The sequence below is a fragment of the Ambystoma mexicanum genome, chromosome 6q, assembly GCF_040938575.1.
Source record: "Ambystoma mexicanum isolate Mex_15411 chromosome 6q, UKY_AmexF1_1, whole genome shotgun sequence".
NCBI lineage: Eukaryota > Metazoa > Chordata > Amphibia > Caudata > Ambystomatidae > Ambystoma > Ambystoma mexicanum.
Window position 1 is genome coordinate 104,892,478 of NC_090937.1, and position 21,906 is coordinate 104,914,383.

Genomic DNA, 21,906 nt, shown 5'->3' on the forward strand with positions numbered 1-21,906 from the left:
GGTGTAATCTCCAGGTTGCAGCAAAAATCGCTGTGTTCTGAAGAATAGCCAGAAACACAATGAGAATAAGCTCTACGGCGTGGTCTTTTATAGGGGTGATTGTGCGCGGTCCGCGGACATGCGCGCTGTCCGCGGACAGATTGAACACAAAAAAAAGTTCAAAACGTTTCCAAAGGTATGTAGAAACTCAGGATTACTATGTGGGACTTGTGCCATGGTGAGATTTTATTGAAAAATATTATTGATTAATTGAAAATGTACTTTCAAATTGTTCGGGGACATGAACAGTGTCCACATTCAGAACACGCAATCAGCGTGGGCGCCGTCATATGATCCGTTCGCGAACAAGTCCGCGAAGGAAGCACATATCCGCAGTACACCAAATGCACAGAGATTGGTTAGCGCATGTGCGTTGATGTTCTACGGACACCTTTCGGGTCCTGGAGTAATAAAAAATGCGTCACATGTGAAACGAACATTTCAGGACACTGCGTGTGTTCTTAGAACAGTTTAAACTTGCTAGCGAACAGTAAGGACAGATATAGTGTTCTTTAAGACACCTCCATTTTCGTTTAATTACGAACAATTCAGGACACCGCGTGTGTTCTTAGAACAGTTTCAACTTGCTAGCGAACACTACGAACAGGTATAGTGTTCTTCAGGACACCTCCATTTTCGTTTACGTACAAACATTTCAGGACACCGAATTGTGTTCTTAGAACAGTTTAAACTTGATAGCGAACACTACGGACAGATATAGTATTCTTTAAGACACTTTAATTTTTTTTTTTTAACGAACATTTCAGGACACCGCGTGTGTTCTTAGAACAGTTTGAACTTGCTAGCGAACAGTACAAACAGGTATAGTGTTCTTCAGGACACCTCCATTTTCGTTTATTTACGAATATTTCAGAACACCTGCACTGTCCGCGGACACCTACATTGTTTTAAAAAAAAAAAAAAAATGAAACTATTTACAACACAATATAAAAATGAAACTTTATTTAACATATATTAATAATTCATGACAGAGAAGGTGAGGCAGAAACAGAAACAAAAACAGGAGAATTAGGGGTTTCAACATGATTGTTATTAGGTGAAGAAGGGATGGAAGTCTCATCAAAACGTTTTGGGTTATGGAGAGGGTTTGGGGATAATTGACTGGGATATGGTGAGGAGGGACAAGTACATGTGGGGCAATGGTACAAGGTTTTTGGTTTAAAATGATCTTCCACAAAAGTTTTCAATTTATTAAAATTAGTCAACAATAAATCCATTTTTTCTTCTATACTGTGAAAAGTGTTTTCCATAACAGGTTTTTCTGAAGTATTTTCTATTTTGGTATGCTCTGTACAAACAAAAATATATATATATATGTTAAATGTATACAAAATAATAATAATTAAATGGTTTATATTATTAAGTGTTTACCATTAGTTTCACTATCTTGTGACATTTCTTCACGTGGGAAATGCTCCTCTAGCCATTCCAGAGTACTAGACATTTCTGTGAGAAAAAAAAAAGATATATATTTTTTTATCTAATACAGAAAGTTTATAAATATATGAATAAAATTAAGTACACTTACTATTTCAGGTAAGATATGTCCTATGTACTCAGTGGGTCTGCTCTTTTTCTCAGTTCTGTCGTGTTTGTGAGGTAATTATGTTGGAAGCCAATTTATCTTCTTGTGGTATGTTCCATTTTTGAACATAGTGCATTTAAATGAATGGTTAGTGTGTTGTATATATGGGTTACATTTCTTATGTATTAGTACATATAATGTGTTTGGGTTCTCCTTTTTGAATTTGTTAAATGTTCCTATGTTATGATATGACAATCAAACATACCGCCCCAGAGTTTTTAGGTAGTGGTACTTTTCTTCGAACATGTCCGCGAACCTTAAATGAGTTCGCGGACATCAAGTACAGTAGAAGAGATTCAGTCAGTTCCATATGACATGTATATAAAGTCAAAGTCATTATTGTTAAGTTGCACTACTAAAAACCTATGAAATTCAGTGAAAAAACTTTGTTAAATGGACGTTATGGTTAAGTTGCGCTACTAAAAACCTAAGAAATTCAGTGAAAACATTTTGTTAAAGGGACGTTATGGGTAAGTTGTGCTGCTAAAAACCTATGAAATTCAGTGAAAAAACTATGTTAAAGGGACGTTATGGTTAAGTTGTGCTGCTAAAACCAATGAAATTCAGTGAAAAAACTTTGTTAAAGGGACGTTATGGCTAAGTTGCGCTGCTAAAAACCTTTCAAATTCAGTGAAAAAACTTTGTTAAAGGGACGTTATGGTCCCAAGTAAAACCGAAAAACCCTTGAAATTCGCCAGTTATGGTAAGATAAGCAACCATAACTCGCGCCACCACCGTGCACTGCTAAGTCTAACACCCAGGACATCAAAGATGACATCACAAATGTCATTGATATCCTGAAGCAGTTAGACACAGATGAAACAACATTATGGAATAACCCAAAAGCAGTAAAGAAAAAGTTGCTGGAACTTGATTGGATTAAAACTGGAGAGCAAAGATCAAACCATCAATGCATGAAAAATTCACCATTTGAAGCCAAAAGACTCAACACCCTGCCCAAATATATGATCATCGCACCATATAAGCGTCTAAGAAGACGATACCTGAAATTTCACCTAAATGTTTTTGAAACCAAAGAAATCTTAAGGCATTGATGAATGATTCAGCCCAGAAATACAAACTGTAGATTCTGTTTAAGCGAAGAGGAAAATTTAAAACATCTAGTTCTTTCTTGCCACAATCTAAGGGACCAACGTGAGAAATTCCTAATGAAAGAGCTGGAAAAATGTCTGACTTATAACATGGAGGACTGGTGGAGGCAAATGCACAACAGCGAGTGTAAATCACTCACGCTAGCATTAATGAGGTTCTTAGAACAGCTTCAAAAGATGTTGGAGTCGGTGCCAGCTGTCCAGAAATGAAAGAAATCTTTCCTTGCAGTAACTGAGAACTGATGCCTAGAGTTGGGTTTGTGTGGTAGTCTTTCTTTCCCAGTCGTAGTCTTTTTAAGCTTAGTTGTAAATTTAGTTTTAGTTTTAGTTCATATTGTGATGAATTGTGTTAAGAGTTTTTTTTTTAAATTTCAAAAGTTTGTATAAACTTTGTGAAATAAAAAAATAAAATAAACTCATAATAATAACACTAAGCTAACATTGGTGCACTGTTTATTAAAGATGTATGTACAAAATGTAAGTGCAAATAGATCTACTCATCGGCTCTAAAGTCCCAGTGCAAAACGATATTACAACCAGATGCACATATCGTAAAAATGAAATTAAAAATGACTTGTTGAATGTATACTCGTACTTTCTGAGTCTCTGATGTCTGTGCAACTTGCAATTGTAAAACATGCTTTAGTGTGCTAAAAGCAATATACAGGGCCTCATTACGAGTACGACGATAGGGGGTTAACGGCACCAGTAAGGATGCCTGTGACGTTAACCCCCTACCGCCACATTCCAAGGTCTCTTAGCGGGTCCTACTAGGGTTGGCTTGTTTTTCCAACCGCCCTTAGCAGGACCCGCTAAAGGACCAGGGAATTAATAACGGGCTCGCTATTTGCGGGCCCGTTATTAGCTCCTTCCCCATTCCCATTGAGCCTTATGGGGGCTTGAACGGGAATGGGGAATGGTTTTCAGAATAGGGACTTACCGGGTCTTCCAAGGTTGGAATGACCTGGTAAGTCCCCATTCCGACTACCCGGACACGGGTTTGGAGGCAGCCATGGTGCTAATAGCACCATGGCTGCCTCCAAACTCGTAATGAGGCCCACAGTATAAATATTTTGCAATCATGGCATTACACTACTCTAAAGTGCATCTGATTGGTATACATTCAGCAAAATAAAGTCAGATATGTCTTGACTATATGAAACCTTGGGCCTCATTCCGATTTTGGCGGTATCCATGCCTCTATTGGCGGCATGGCTGCCACCGAAATCGGGTTCGAGTTCCCAGAATGGGGAATTACCGGGCCATTCCGAGTTCGGAGGGCCCGGTAATCCCTCCCTCCAGGAACCCGGGCACGGAACTTCCCCATTCCCATTTCAGCCCCATAGTGCTGAATGGGAATGCGGGAGGGAGCAAACAATGGGCCGATTACGAGCGGCCCGTTGTTTGCTCCCTCTTCCCCTCGTGGGACCCGGTAAGCACGCCTGGTTTGACCAGGCATTACTTACTGGGTCCCGCAAGGGGAGCTTGTAATGAGGCAGAACGGGTTTAACGGGTCCGCCTTCTTTAGCGGGTACCTTTAACCCATTCCGCCTCATTTGTAATGAGGCCCCTTGTCTCAACACCAGGTGAGTATTGAGATGATGACTCACTAGTCTGCTTCCTCATCGCAGTACTAAGTGACTCACTAGTATTCCTCCATATCTCAATATTCTCTATTGGAGTTACCTTATCAAAGTAGATGGGATATGACCGTAAGTGTGAAGAAGAATGAGGGGGGAGGAAAAGAGGGGTAACTCTGGAAAGGGCCAACTGAGTCATTTGTCGGGTGGCAATACAGCGTTTTGTTTAAGTGGACATCACTGGTCCCCAAAGGGGTTTTCCCCTCCGATGACATCCACCCATTGAGTACTATCCCCTCGGGGACTATTGGATAGCAGCCTCACCTCCCTGGCCCCCTGGGAAGGGGCTCCCCCTATGGAAGTAGTGATGATACCCTGCAATTTGTCACATCACCCATAAAACTAAAATCATCACATATTAATATATAATGAATACAAATGTATGCATACAAACAAATTGTTTTGTATAAAGAAAACATATTTCAACATTATTAACTTCACACAGTTAATACAGCAAAGCATAACATATTTGTATTATACAAAAATGCTGCATAATTAAAAACATATTATACATATATGTTTTATATGCAACACTTGTATTTAAAAACACAATACTAAGCACACATTTCAGATAAGTAAGAAACTTTAACATACAAATAAAAAGAATCAATGCATAAACATTTACATGTTATACTTTGTATTAAAAATAAACTACATTTTACAATTACAAATATATAATGCACCAACAATAAACATAACATAAAAACCAATATAACACACACTAAACAAAAAACGATTAAATATGATCAACACTATTTAGAAACATTTGAACACATAATATCAATATATCCACACATTATACAATATTAAGTGTGAGTATCATTTAAATTATTATTGTTATGAACACAAATACAAACATCCAATTTCTACTAAATAATAATGACTAAATAATGCACAATATGAATAGTAACAAAAGCAGCCCAAATATAATACACATTAACATAAATCAATAAGAAAATCACATGTTTATTACAAATTACATCACATCAAACACACATATGGCCACATCATGCGTGCAACCAATACAACTATCCCGAAAAAGGAAAAACACCCCATGCAAAACACACACAAAACACAAGCAAACAAGACACATTTGAACCCCACACACACAGCTGCAGAACATCCAACACAAACAAGAACAAACCAACCACTACACTGATGCTGCACATCAGCATGCACATCATGACACCAGATGTCCCGATATAAAGGCGCAGAACTCCACTCTGTGCCTTCCATCCCCGGAAATGTATCCCTGCAATTGGCGATAGCACTCTATATTCAGGAATGGCACGATGCTGCTGTTGCCGCAAACCCAGCTGAGAGGAGAAGACAGAGGGAGTGGTTCTTCTGCACCAGGCACACCCTCTTCAGCGTAGCCAACACAGAGGTCTACAGAAGTTTTTCACTTCCCTCCGCATGCCATCATGGACATGTTGCAGGAGTGGGAGGGTGATTTGCACCCCATCACATTCATTCAGATGCCATCAGGGCATGTGTAAAGCTTCTGGCCACCCTGCATTTCTTCGCCACTGCCTCTTTCCACAGGACCAGTGGAATCACTGCATCTCCCATGCCCCGCAGTGACATGCCCTTCACCAGAAAAAGGCTTGCATCAAAACATGCAGCCGAGACCATGTCCACATGGCCTTATCCCAGGAAGAACAAAGACATGTGGCTCTTAGTTTCTATGTGGTGCACCTATTGCCCCCCACTCATCAGCACCAATGACTGCATCCAAGTCACAGTGTGTCCCACCCTCCAATACCGAGAGTACATGTGCCGGAACCGGCACCGCTGGCACTCCATCAAGGCTCAACTGGTCAGCGATGTTGATGGGCTGTTCATGTATGGGTATGCCAATTTTCATGGCTCTGTCCGCAACAGCCACAAATTCCCGGTCTCCAGCTGGTGTGCACAGTTGGAAGCCGGACACTACGAGGACATGTGGTTGATATGTAAGTATGCAACTCCCACCACCTTCGACTGCACAGACACACCCCACACTGGCACACAGGCACATGACAATTGCAACACATGCACACCATCACTAGCTCTATACAAAGCCAACTAGCATGCATCCAACACTACATAAGAAAGAACACCCAATGCGCAATGACATTATTGATGTCCTCCCTCACTCAGGTGATGTCGATTATCCATTTGGCCCCTACATTATGACACCTTACATGTGGCCAGCCAGTACTCAACAGATAATGTACAATACGGCATGCAGGGCCAGCAGGGGCATCATTGAGCAGCCCATGGGCCTCCTGGTGGCACGATTCAGATGCCTACATCACTCGGGGTGTGTTCTCCTGTACAGGCCACCAGTCATGTGTACATGCCTGTCGCAAAACCTGCTTAAGATTGCAGTGTGCAAAGGTGGAGATGCAGACCTAGTACCTGACCTCAGGCCAGAGCCACAAGGTGTGCCACTGACCTTGGGTGTGCCCAATGTGACAGCAGAGCGAGTGAGGGAGCCGATGGTCAACAGCTTCTTCACATGAGCACACGTGCTGCCAGAAAGGAACAGTAACCGCCCATCATATAGTGTCCTTGGTGGAAGGACAACAAGTGGCAGGCACGGCCTGCACACACTCACCTGCTTGGGAAAACACTTGAAAATAGACATCTGGCCATGCCAACACATAACAAACATGCACAGCTCCACACACACAGCCCCACACTGCATGAAAAAGCAATGAACAAATACATAAACCCATTCCGCCACACCAGTACAGCAGATCCCCACTAGCCAATAAGGAAAGGCCAGGGAGTAAGCCAGAATTAACACAAACTCCATTTTACACAGCAGCACTCAAACCACCATTTAGCCCTCAGCACAACCGGATCCTGCATCAGTGTCCACACGTACAGCCAACCTCATGCAGCCTACATGACATGACACCCATGACCAATCATCTACATGTTGTACCCATAAAAATGGTCAATTTTGCATGACACATCATGACACAACTACAGTACAGTCCAACAAAGACCAAACACTCCCCAGTACCATATCCAATATGTCACTCTGGAGGACCAACAGAAAAACATTGGGTGACTCGACATGCCGTGCGTAAAAAAGTGAACAAAACATCCTCCCCAGGCAGAACATCTGCCACCCAACCATCATCCAGAAGCAAGCAATGGCAAGAAATCACTACACAACACTCACTCACAATTCACTTGTGCAGAAGGGCATATGTACGCTGGGACACATCACAGAGCACATATCGGGAAAAACACATTACCATACTTCATGGACGTGGTGCAATTATGCACAGCTGGATCCATTCTCACAATGATATCACTTGCACGCATGGACAACCATTGGCACACACTACATCAGTATGGAACTGACAGGACACTGCATTTAATTGGAGCATGAGCTCAAAGTGACCCCATGGAGACACAATGCTAACATCACAACGCCAAAAAATTGTACAAAAAACAACTAGAACACTGTTTGACTGGACCTTTGAATGCAAATGAGACAGACCACGGCCAAGTGAATTGACAATAAGCAACCAACGAGATCCAATGTTCCCACCAAGTACAAAATCAGAAGGCAGATACAACATCCTCAAAGCAATGCTGGTGGGGCATAACAGTGATCTGAGTGTCGAGTCCAAAAGCATATCACCAAGGAAAATCCAGGGAATGTAGTGATGAAATCAAGGAAAGTTGAATCTATTTTTTCCATTGGCTGCTGTGTTTAAAAAATAGGTTTTTTCCATCTTCTCCAGAAAAGTCGAATCTCTGTTTTTTTTGCATTGGCAGCTGTGTTAAAAATTAGGATTTTCCCTGTTTTCTAGGAAAGTCGAATCTGTGTGTTTTACCTTTGCTGCTGTGTTTAGAATTAGGCTTTTCCCTCTAACCCTCTAAATTTGTTTTTCCCTCTGTCCAGATAACTCACTTCTAGGTGTCACACCTCTGCTGTTTGATGAACCTAGGCCTTTATCCCTTCCTGGACACTTGACTCTAAATTGTTGGAGTGATGTGTGGTTGCTTTATCCACTGCAGTTTCCTCCCTCTCTCCCACCTTCCTTCTCTCAATGGTGCTCTCAATCACCCTTTCCAATCTAATTATTATTCTATCACCTATCCTATCACCCTGTTGAAGTCTGGAAGGAAAAAGTTCAACAAGGACATCCTGGTCTCCAAATCTGACTAGTCCATCGCTGACACCTTTGTCAACTCTTCTTCCAGGCAGGCTTTTTCTGACATCCTCTTTGTCGTTCCTTCTCCAGACCTTTGGATTCCTCTTATGGACTCTGTGGTCTCACCTTTCTCTTCCTCTCCCATTAATGGTGGCACCCATTAGGAGGTATTCTTCGCATCCTTCCTGTCCTCTGGGTCATTATTAATGTCTACCTAAATGAAACTGTCATGCTCCAGGGCTCTGAGCCCAACATGCTCCTTCTTGATTTATTTTTAAATGTTTTTATTGGCATTTATACGTGTACAGAAAAACTGTTGAGCAACTGCTTTGGGTTGCATCATCTACTGCATCTATTGTGTGCCAATTAAACTGTAGTAATACAATAACAAGTAAACAAACAAAATAACAACATTGACTGTCCCACCATTTACTAGCACCTCGTGTTCCATGTTTCCAGGTTTCCAGGTTAGGGGCCTGGGTCCGGAGCCAGTTTTCTGCGTTGCCCACTCAGGGCAGTGACATAGTGGCGCATATGGGGATAATGGACTAATCTCTGCGCTCTGTTCCCTTTTGGCGTCCAAGAGAGTTATATTCAAGGAGGTTTATAGTTCGTTGAAAAAATCATGTCTCTCAGGAGGGCCCTCCAAGCCTCTAGTGTGTTGCTCACGTCGTCGCCTCCCCGGCTGTTCCCCTCCTCCCAAGCTCTAGTTTCGGCCGTGGTCCACCTCTCCATCTTCTTAATCCAGGGCATCTTATGTCTCTCATCAACTTCCTCCACTCTCCTGCCACTCCTCCTTCTGCCACCTCGGACGAGTGTACCACACTCCTGTACCCCTCGTCGGAAGACCCTCAAAAGTGGAAACCACCTCAATTTAGCTACCCTCACTCTCGCTCTGCCATCAAACACTCCTCTGACATCTGTCACCTACTTGAAATCCTCAGCCCAGACATTCTTGCTCTCACCGAGATGGATGTTGTTCACTGCCATGTCTGTCAGGAGTTTTTGACACTCTCCTCTCTGAGGGTTACAAGATCCTCTCTAAGCGCAGGCCTAATGGGCCGTGGGGCGTATTAGCCCTGATATTCACTGAGTGGGTCCCTGCTTCTAAAATACCAACACTGGCCTACTGTTTTGTCGAATGCCTTGTATGCAGGCTTAGTGTCTTTCCTGGCCTCTTTTTGACTCTGGCCACCATCTACAGTTCCCCTGGCCAGGTCTCCCACTTCCTCTCCGAATGGACTGACCTCACCTCTTCTCTTCTGGCCTCGTCCTCCACGCTTCTCCTCCTCTGAGACTTCAATATTCACCTCAACTCCCCAGATGCAGACTCTGGGTTCTTCTGCAACCTCTGTGACATTCACTCTTCATTCTTCCATGTGGTCCAACGCACTGAGCGGGACACACCTTGGGTACTCTCAACTCTTCAGACATCCCCATCTCCAACCCTCTCATTACTCCTCTCTCCTGGTCTGGTCATGCTCTCCTGTTCTCTCACCTGGTCCTCCTGGCAACATCGGCTAAGCAACAGGCCAGACTGACAGCCGGCTTCTCTGTTGTTCGACCTATGAAGCGAGTGTTAGTTGCCGTTTTGGACATCCTTGCCCCTGCACTATCCCCTTTACCCCGTTCCCAGGAAAACTCTTGGAGAATCTGGCCATCTCCAAACTTATCCACCACACTGAATCTGTTGGTTGTCTCCACGACCACCAGTCTGGCTTTAGAGCTGCCAGCGGCAGAGAAACTGCTCTGCTGAACAACCGTGAAGACCTGCTCTTTAATCTTGGCACCAACTCTCTTTCCATTCTCATCCTTCTTGACCTTTCCTCTGCCTTGGATGCAGTCAATTATGCCACCCTTTAGAAATTGGCTCCATTATAATCTTGGCATCACATACCTGGCTCTGAACTGGTTGACCTCCTTCCTCTCGGACCGACCTTCCCTGGTTCATTTGGGCCCTTTTCTCTTGTCCATCTCACTCTCCACCTATAGTGTCCGTCAGGGCTCTATCCTCTCACCTTGGTTGTTCAACATCTATCTGGCATCTCTAGCCAATTCGATCTCCACCTTCTCTCCTAATTTCCAGTGAATGTGCATAACACACAGCTCTCGTTCAAGCTTCCCTCCTCTGCTTCCTCCTCTTCTTCTCTCATTCCTGACTGCCTGTCTGATATTCAGGCATGATGCACTGCTAACAATCTCTATGTATAATACAATAAAGAGTAAGATAACACGTCTTGTTTTACTTACATCCAACCCCCTTTACACAGGAACTCTATAAGGTTTTCCGGCATCACTAGTCCTGAAAAAATGGACCGTCTGCTATGATTGATTAAAAAATGTGTATAACAAATTTTTATTCAAATAATTCGAACTGAATTTAAACATAAAACACTACCCTCACCTAACACAGTGTACTAAACACTAAAAAACAGTTACTAAAACATGAAATACAAAGTTCACTTATTTGCATGACACAAAAGATATCACATAACATAACACAAAAAAAACTCAATGTGTCTCTAAAACAACAACCATCCCAACATGTTTCTGTTCTTCACTGCCCAGTTCGGGCGAACATTCTTCAGGGGAATTTTTTTTTAAAAAAGCATCCACTAATCTCTTCAACACCGTGCTGAAAGGGTAGATTCAAACTTCTATACAGGCAAAGGAAGGAAAGAACCTCCGAGCCTTTAAATGGTGAAACTTCAAAGCGCGTCACAGGATGACAAATTCGCTGGTTTCTCGCCAAATGAGAGACCACTACTTCACAAAAGCGTCATAGTCCGCTAAAGTATCGCCACACCTTCACAGATGTAGGGATCAAGACTGTAACAAGCAAAGCAGCAATCAACGTGTTTGCAAAGGAGAAATCCACACAGTCAAGCCGTAAAGTATCAATCTGTACACTCAGAGGGATTAAATCACTCTAATGGCAGCTTCCAAATGCTTTTACAGATTGATACTTTACGGCTTGACTGTGTGGATTTCTCCTTTGCAAACACGTTGATTGCTGCTTTGCTTGTTACAGTCTTGATCCCTACATCTGTGAAGGTGTGGCGATACCTTAGCGGACTATGACGCATTTGTGAAGTAGTGGTCTCTCATTTGGCGAGAAACCAGCGAATTTGTCATCCTGTGACGCGCTTTGAAGTTTCACCATTTAAAGGCTCGGAGGTTCTTTCCTTCCTTTGCCTGTATAGAAGTTTGAATCTACCCTTTCAGCACGGTGTTGAAGAGATTAGTGGATGCTTTTTTAAAAAAAAAATCCCCTGAAGAATGTTCGCCCGAACTGGGCAGTGAAGAACAGAAACATGTTGGGATGGTTGTTGTTTTAGAGACACATTGAGATTTTTTTGTGTTATGTTATGTGATATCTTTTGTGTCATGCAAATAAGTGAACTTTGTATTTCATGTTTTAGTAACTGTTTTTTAGTGTTTAGTACACTGTGTTAGGTGAGGGTAGTGTTTTATGTTTAAATTCAGTTCGAATTATTTGAATAAAAATTTGTTATACACATTTTTTAATCAATCATAGCAGACGGTCCATTTTTTCAGGACTAGTGATGCCGGAAAACCTTATAGAGTTCCTGTGTAAAGGGGGTTGGATGTAAGTAAAACAAGACGTGTTATCTTACTCTTTATTGTATTATACATATTGATATCCCTGTCAGTAGAGTAGGATGTTATTATAGGGACTGTTTATACCTATTTGAACATACTGCTAACAATCTCTGCCTTAATGCCAGTAAGACAGAGATCCTTCTCATTGGGACTCCTGCTCCCTCTTTCAGTCCCACAATCTAGGGCCCCATCCCCTCACCCTCTTGTGAGGTTAAAAATAGGTGTGTCATCTTTGACTCCTCTCTCTCCTTCCCTCCTCAGATCAAAGACCTTGCCAAGAATGCCCACTTTCAGCTACACTTCCTCATAGGCATTCACCCTTTCCTCGCCTTCTCCTAGAAACTCAATGTCTCCAGAGACCTGGTCCACTAGCCTGGCTGGGCCTGCAACCATGAGCCCTTCCAGCCCCTATCTCGCACTTAGCTTGTGGACCTTCCTTCCCCAGCACACTCTGCATTCCCCTGGCTCTGTCCACCTCGCCTCCCCTGGCGCACACTTTTTCTCACAGGCCCTTTCGCCCTGACAGGCACCACCTTCCCTTGCACTTCTTGTTAATGCACTTGCACAATCTAAATGTCAAAGGCCTAGTAGGACCGTTGTTATATTTTTCCTCCCTGGTCCCGTCCGCTCTTGTCTTGTTGCTCCTCAAAACACATTGCGTGTAGGTGCATCAGAAATACCCAATAAATAAATAAAAATGAGATAAGGCCCTGCAACTGCAGTCTACAACAAGCTGAACATCAGTAAGTATCGACAAACTCAACCACAGAGAATGCACAACTCATGATGTCAATACATTGCTGGCATTATTGACACTGATAGTGAGGGCTGGTGGTGAACTGCACATGATAATGCACACTGCATACCTAGCTGTCAGGCATGAAAGATCAGGAGGAGAGGACACTACTCGAACAATGTTGACACCAGAAATGTACACCCACACAATCGCAACTACTCCACTTTTCCCACATAAGGATGTACAGCACTACACCCACCCACTGCATAAAAAGCCCCTACCTATATGTGACCCTCCAACATCCCTCCACCCAACATGACAGCCCATGACCAACACAGCACAAGTGTGAACATCAGTGCATCTTGCTTACCTGATATAAAACACCATCCCATATGACCTGTCGTAAAGCACCATGACACATTAACCAATAGATTGCAACAGCACTCCTGCATGATTCCCATGGAATGGCACATCTCCCCAAAAACCTGCTTGTACCCACACCCCTGCATAACCAGTCAGCATGTACGTGAGAGAAGTAGCAAGCAGCCACGATTGCGCAAGAGCGCCAGTATGAGCAACAACCACCATATACGACACATAGACATGTTCATGGTTCAAGGGGCAACTGTACGCTTTATTGCAAATCATGCAGACTGCATTACAGAAGTAGCATGAGTGTGTCAGTCATCATGCTTAGCACGGCATGCAGGAATATCAGTCTGTAGATGTCACTCTGCATAATCAACAATGAGCCGCAAAACGGCAGGGAAATGGCTGACATTTCTCGGAAAAATCACTTTTCTGGGACAGTGTGTCTAAGGACAAGGAGATGGGAGGCACAGTCAGAAGCCAAAATGGGACATGAGAACTCAGCCCTCCCAATAGCTTGCAGCCAGACACATTCATGGAGCCATGCAAGTAAAGAAGTGTGTTTACATCAGATGTAGAGGTCCCAAAGGATAGACTTGTGATATCTTTGCCATGTGCACAGGTCTGAAGCTGGCTCTGTAACACATACAGACATATGTTCATGCAAGATCTCACACTACACAAAATCATTCATCGTGGGACACACACTCTCTCTACCTCCATTTCTCTCTGACTCACATTATTTATCTTGTAGTGTCCCTCAAAGATCTGCCTTGTCCCCTATGCTGATTAATCTCTATGTACAGCCGCTAGTTTCTCTCAAGCGCTCCCACGGCTTCAGATGCTACGCCTATGCAGATGACAACCAAATATTAGTTAGGTTTGACCAAGATCAGGCAGAGGTGTCGACATGACCGGGTGAGTATCTGGTGGCTCTCAGGAGCTGGATGGACAGCAACTGGCTAAAGCTGATTAAGGACAAAGCGGAGGTACTGGTGGTGGGTTCTTCTAAGGTCACTCCCTAGGGTTCCTCTTGTTGGCCATCTGTTATTGGGGACCTTCCTACTCCGGTGTCCTTGGTGAAACACATGGGGGTCTATCTATCCTTTTCTCTGTCAATGGCCACCCAGGTGAGTGGGGTCTTTAAGAAGGGCTTTTACTCCCTGAGTGTACTCCGGAAGATATTAAATTTTCTGCTGGCGAATCTCCGCCCTCGGATAGTGGCATCGCTCATCGCTAGCCGTATCGACTACTGCAATGCTCTCTATCTAGCCCTGCTGCAGGGCCTGATCCAGAGGTTGCAGAGCAGAGGCGTTGCCAGGGGGTGGTGAAGGGGGCTAAAGCCCCTGTTCTTTTGGTTGTAGCTCTGGATAGAAGCTCAGGGGTTACAACCAAAAAGGCTAGCTAGCCCCCTGTCCTGACAGTCCCAAAATTTACGTAGTCACAGATCTTTTCCAGACCTAGCAACACCCCTGTTGCAGAGGCTGCAAAATATGGCCACCATGGTGGCCACAGGTTCCCCTTATGGAGTTTATATCATCACAGTCCTTTGCTCTCTGCATTGGCTGCCAGTGGCCAAAATAATTAATTTTGAAGATCTCTGTCTGGTCCATCTGTATTTTTATCTTCAAGGGGCGGTATACTTGCAGGAAGAATGTTGACCTTACATCCCGACCTGTCTGTGGCGATCTATGATGGCCAATCTTGTGGTCATCCCCACATTTTGGAGGACACGGGTTGGCGGTAGGACCTTTTCTGTGGTAGCAGGAATGCTTTGGAACGATCTACCTACGGCTCTGCGGAGCATACAGAACTAACTGCAAGTTTGCCGTCCTCAGTGTTCTAGTGCCATGATACCTTAGGGTGAACGTGCCCTCTACAAGTATTCCTAACATAACATAACACAAGTACACGCATACTCACAATGTACCTACCTGTACTCTGAATGCACCCTGAAGCAGAACAGCCTGATGTCCACAGTACACCTCTTCCAGCCCCTCTGAGTGCAAAATCCTAGCAGGAGGGAGCAGGGTGCCCATATTCATAGTCATCCGGCGAAGGACTCATGACCCCCACACAAATTCTAACGAGCAAAAGAATGTACAACTCCCTCTCCACTAATCAGTTGAGGAAAGCCGCATTAAATAGTGTGTTGTTCACTGTTGCAGAAGAGCCTTTTAACCCCATTCACCTTAAAATAGAAGGCAAGTTCATGGTCAGTGTGTTCCCCAATGTTGTAGGCAGGCCATGGAAGCTGCGCAAAGGAATGCATGACAATTAACCTCATGCCCACACATACCTCACCCACCGTATTGGAATACCATGCGCATAATCCATCCACACCGGAACATGCCGTTGCTGCACATACCGACTCGCCCACAAGAGGATGTTGACCCGGTGTATACACACATGCATGACCACACCATCTCCATGGCTGCACAGTCCAATCCCAGCAGCTGCATGACATGCCATACACATCAAACTAGACAAGTAGACAAACTGCCTCCACTGCAGGACTACTCACCTGACATACATGTGGATGCACATTCGCATCATGGCACCTTCACACGGACAGTGCCATTCCACATAACACACCTGCAAAACCATGACCATTTTCAGGATCATGCTCCACGTCGTTCCAACTACCGCAGCCTATATGGTCACAAAGTACACACACATGACAAACTGTACAGGAGTCATGGCTATCACAAAAAAAACAATATTCAAAAGTACACCCAGTGTGGGAATCAATGGGGAAAATGGTGCCCACGAACATGGCCAGGGAAATGAATGGAAGGGTGAGTGCAGGTAAATGAAAGATACACCGTGAATGTTTATTCCACGGAGGGAGTCAGTGGTACAAGTGGGCAACAGAATCATAAAGAGAAATAACTAAAATACAAGGCACACTGTGCAGGGAGAGTGAAACGGGATGGACACAACTGACGATACAAATGCAATCACAGGTTTCCCCCTGATTCCCCTGAATCACTGTCCCCCATGACTTGGTTGGCACAGACAGCATCCTTAATCACCCTCAATTCCCCTTTGTCTGCCCGCAATTTGTCCCTCAACTCCCTCTGTTACTGCAACTGTCTCTCCCGGACTCCCTCACCTCACTTGCCACTTCTTGCAGTATCCATAGCAACTGTTGGTAGAAGTCTGTAATGGCATCTCCAGACCTGGGGACCTGAGCAATGGTGACATGTCCACTGAAGGTGCAGTGGCAGTGGCCGCTGAGGTGAAGACGGTGTGAAGATAGTGTCCTCCATGCATGACTGAGCTGCAGCCAGCACAGATCGACTGGTGTACCAGGTGACACAATGTGCAGTGTGGGCCTCTCTCCTGTAGGCATTTCTGGACATGGGCATGCCCCATGAAGTGTCGCTGGAGGGGTGCACTCCCTTTGCACTCTTGCTGGCCCAAACTCTGCAAGGGGGAAGGCCTCACAGTGAACAAGGTTTTGAGACAGTCCAGGAAGGGGAGCTGTCCTCATGCAACTGGGTGGGGGAGACACGGACGAGGGGTGGGGGACAGGTGCAGTGAGAGGAGGCACATAAGCCACAGCAGACAGAACTACTGTAGTCCCTTTGGGGCTACATGGCCCTGCAATCCTATCTGCTGCTGCTTCTGTACCTCCTGATTCCACACCGGGCCTCCACCTCTGAGATCTCCATTTCTACCATGCTAACACTTGTATGCAACCTGTGGGTGGCTTGCAGCTCTAACACATCCAGGTCCTCGTGGGCCATGGGGTCACTGGCAAGGGAGGCTGCTAGATCGGAGAAAGGGACACAAGAGACAATGGACGCACCAAGGGATGTACAGCTCACACAAGTGGCACACAAATGACATGTAAATGGGAAACAGACATGAGACACATTGACACATGTACATTACAAGACAACACTCTCTTGCATTGTGTGGTGTGAGGACATGCATGTCGCACACATACCTGGGGAATGATAGGCATATCACCATAATCATCAACAGGCTGTAGTGTTAGATAAAGCGGAGAATACTTGTTGATGTCAATGCTTGCGACCCTCTGGTAGTTCCCTGGGCAAATCCGGCGTTGGACCCAGAGTTCCAGGAGGCTGATGTGGGCTGCAGCATGGGCCAGGATGCATCATCTGGCCCTGATTCAAGCAGCTTCCGTGCTTTGATATGAGTGACCCACCTGAGTGTGTCCCAGCACTTCTTCACCTCCCTGTGATGTGCTGGTAGTCCCTAAGCACGCTGATGTGCCTTGCAATCTTGGCCCATGACTTGGTCCGTCCTGCGAACTCAGAGTACAGTGAGCTGTGACCGGTGAGGAGCCCATACTTGCTGAGCACCCCTGCAAGTTTGAGTTTCACAACCGAGGATGTGGAGAGGAGGAGTCATCCCCGGAAGTTGTGGTGGGGGGGTCAGGGTAGAAGGTGCTGAGTGCGTGGTGGGATCAGTCATGGCTGGCGGTGAGAGAGGGGCTCCCTCCCCACTGGGGTTTTGTACGGATCCCATGTGAGTAGAGTTCTCCATCTTCCCTCTCCTCAAAGTCCAGACTTGGGGAAGTTAATGTGTTCCCCAGTGGTGGCCTGCCTGCCCCTTCTCCTCGTGACCCTTCTGCATAGACCATAGGATCCCTCCTGTGGATCTGTGGCATCCCTGCCTCTTCAGCATTTCCTGCTCACTTCCATGTCAGCTGTTTACCACGTGTACTGACACTGTCACCCTTTATGTGTCGAGAGAGTCCTGGGGTTGCTAGGCATGCTCATTGCTGCCATGGCACCAGACAAAGCCCAAGGTTATGCCATGTGTTGGCACTCAAATCGTGTCTGACTGGGTGCATTCACAGGTTACACACATGTACGGGGGTGGTGCATGCAGGGAGCATTGATTCTCCCATGCAAGGACAGTAGTGCAGACAGCTGCACACAAGCAGATGCCCAATGGCACACAACCATGTAAAATGGGCGGGTGGTGCTAGCTTTTCAGTTGCAGTGCCTACCCTAAGAAACCCATTATCATCTTATATAAGAAATGAGCAATCCTACCCAGCCTTAAAAAAACGGATCAAAACCTGGTTGTTCGACAAATGTGAGTAATACACCTACCTTCTGTTTCTTCTTTTTTACCTATACTTGAATCTTCTGTAACCAATGCCGTGATACCTTTGGGTTTGGGTGTTTAACAAATGCTATGAATAAATAAATTAATAAATAAATAAATAAATAAATAAAGCGTTGGCATGTCCTAGCGGTATGTACCCACTTTACTGGGAGGCAGTGGTTGATGCTGCACACATAGAACAGACAGGACAGTACCATTTACTGGTGGCAAGCTGTGCACATGCTGGGGACAGGGACAGCTTAACCCCGTTGAGAATATGATGTAGTGTACATACTGGGGCACCTGTGTGATACGCTGTAACTTCCATACATCTGCATGTGCCATGAGTACCTTTGAGTGGTGACATCAAGCGTAACCTGTCCTTGATGAATTTTGGGCAGCAGACATGGTCCACTGTTGTGTTTGACTGCTGTGATTGGCATTGCATCCATCCAGGGGGATGACTGTTAGTATTGGCTGAGCTTGTTGGCTTTGACTGAGAATGTCATGTGCATGATAGCTATGTGACATAGACAGGCTGATGTATGTTCGAAATAATGACATTTCCATTAAGTGTCATGAGGTGGCAGGGTGTTTGCTGAGGCCAGGAGTGCTAAATGTCTGTGTCTCTGGACTGCATACCTTGAGGCTCTGTGTTTGTGTACTTGACACATGTGTGTGTGTGACTTTGCTGCGTTGTGTGTTGGATGTGACCTAGCAATTTGGGCTGGACTGCCCCTTTTGGGGCGGAACCAAGCCAGGTTTGCATATGGTCTTTCCCGTTCTGTAATGGCTTGACAGGCGAAGAACGATGGACTGGAGGGTTGACAAGAGCAATGCCAGAAGTTAAGATTCATTCTAAACATTCCAGCCATCACCTCTTTGTTTTTGCTTTGTCACCCCAAGTGGGACGGGTATGCCCAGACGTGGGTCCCATGCCTTCTGGGCCTAGAGACGCAAGCTACTCCTCACTGATGAGGCCCAACAAGGCCAAAGCATGTTTGGGGATGCTTGTGGTCCCGTGCAGAGGGATGCAACCTAGCAGTTTGGGCTGGATTGCCCCTTTTAGGGGGGGACCAAGCCTGATTTGCATAAGGTTTTTCCCCTTCTTTAATGGCTTGGCAGGCAAAGAACGATGGTCTGGAGCGGTGCAGAGAACAATGTCAGAGGTTAAGATTCATTGTACACCTTCCAGCCATCAACTTTTGGTTTTTGCTTTGTTACCCCAAGTAGGGTGGTTTGCCCAGACGTGGGTCCCGTGCCTGCTGGGCCTAGAGACCCAAGCTACTCCTCACTGATGAAGCCCAACAAGGCCAAAATATGTTAGGCTAAGTAGTGTGGGCACCCAGGCTCTCATTTATACCCCTATCTTGTAATAACTATACATATCATTGTGTGTGGAACATAATTTTTGGCCATAGGCATTTATTTCTTATTCACAATCATAAACAAACCATAAGCTAGAAAAAAACAGGTGTGCTTTTGGACACACTGTGTCCAAGGTGAGTGATGCCTCGCTTGCCCGCTGGCAAGTATTTCAGTCCAATTGGCATCCTCTCCTTAGACACGTGCCGCCGCCGCCTACAACATTTGCCTGGTACCGAACTTGTTACCCAGCATTTTTCCTGTTCTCATCGTACTTCCTTTTCTAGGGTGGGTTAGGTGGGCAAATCACAAAGCGGTCCTTCTCCTTCCTAGAAAGCTGTACCTGAGGTGGGTGTGCTTTCTTTTGGTTGTGCCTCTCCTCATCTAGCGGCTGATTATATCCCCCTTTCTCGTTTGTTATTCCAGTGCGGGCTGGCCCTCCCTTGGCCCCCTGCCGTTTCTCTTCTCGCCTTCCTGTTTGTTTCTTCCCTATTTCCATGGCGATTCCTCGTGGAGGCGCCTTGTGGCTGCCCTCCCCCTGTAGGAGCCTCTCCTTTTCCCCCATCCTGTGCCTAATCCCCCATGCCCTTTATTGTGCCTTACTCTGTGGCGGCCCGGGGTCTGTGGCCTAGGCTAACTAGTGTGGGCACCCAGGTTCTCATTTATACCCCTATCTTGTAATAACTATACATACCATTTTGTGTGGAACATAATTTTTGGCCGTAGGCATTTATTTCTTATTCACAATCCGAAACAAACCATAAGGTAAAAAAAAAAAACAGGTGTGCTTTTGGACACACTGTGTCCAAGGTGAGTGATGCCTCACTTGCCAGCCGGCAAGTCTTTCAGTCCAATTGGCATCCTCTCCTTACACACATGCTGTGACACCGGAGTGGGTGGTGCCTCGGCCGCTCAGGTTCCCCCAAAAGTACTCCTATCTGCATCCCCTATCCTCTAATGCCCTGAAAATGCTCTCTGTGAAAACCTACTTTCCCTTCTGTGACAGGTGAACCCCATCCTAGTGGAACACATCTGGGTTGTTCTGGGACACGCCATGCCATATAAAATGCAGCCCTGCAATATTTTTCCAGTGCTTTGTTCAGCTTTCTCCTGGATGTTTCCACCACCTTTCTGCACATTGCCCCATACCATATCCTCTGTGGTACTATCTCTGGCATAAAAATATCTGTTCCCCTCCAGCAGTGTGCTATGTTATGCAGAGACTCACAAATGTCCCTCTGCAGCCTGCCCCTCCCCAGTTGGGCCAGATCGATGCTCCCGAGGTGTATCACCAAATACTCTGGTGGGTCTCTAAAACCAATTAAGTTTGACAGTCTGTCATGGGTATCTTCCCAGTGCATCCCTGGTAACCCCCACCATGATGTGATTGTTTTTGTGAAATGCAGCCCTTGCTTGGTTTCCTCTATCCACCGCGCTACATGGGTCACAAACGAGTGTCCCATGATCCATGCAGATCTGTAGGGGCCATCATCTTTGGAGAGGGGGGGTGCAGGTTGTTGTATGAGATCCTCTCTTACGTATTTCCTGAAACAGTTTGATCGCCAACCCCCTATTCTCTTGACCCCTTCTGCTCCCAATCCCCCAGCCCACGCCGATGTTGCTGCCCCTATCCTAAAAGAGTGCGTCCCGAACTCTGTCGGATCCCCCCACCTTGCTCTACTTATGGCTTTCTTCAGTACTGCTTGGAATTGGTATCTGCTTTGGGAAGTGCCATCCTTGTGTATTAAGAGTTGCCCCCACCCCCCGCTGGGCATTTTTCTAGGAATGGAGCACGAGAGAGGGTGCACAGCTATGTACTCTGTGATTTTGAAAAATTGCTTTGTGCAATGTTTTTATTAGTTTGTAGTTGCTTAATAGGGTGCAGCCCACTAAATAGTGCCTCGGTGCTAGGCTCTCATATTGGACTGAAGAAAAAAGGACCTAGGCTGATTAGCTATCGGTGTGGGCCGCACACCTGTAATTACCACGAATGGTTAAATATTTTGTATTTTATTTTTTGTAAAAAAATGTATAATGATGAATAAAACTCAATTCAAATAATGTTTGAGTAATTTTCTTTAATCCACAAAATTGTGAATTGATAAATGCTTATCATTGGTTAAAAATCACCAATTTCTAATTTGCTGTTTTTGTAGGCAAA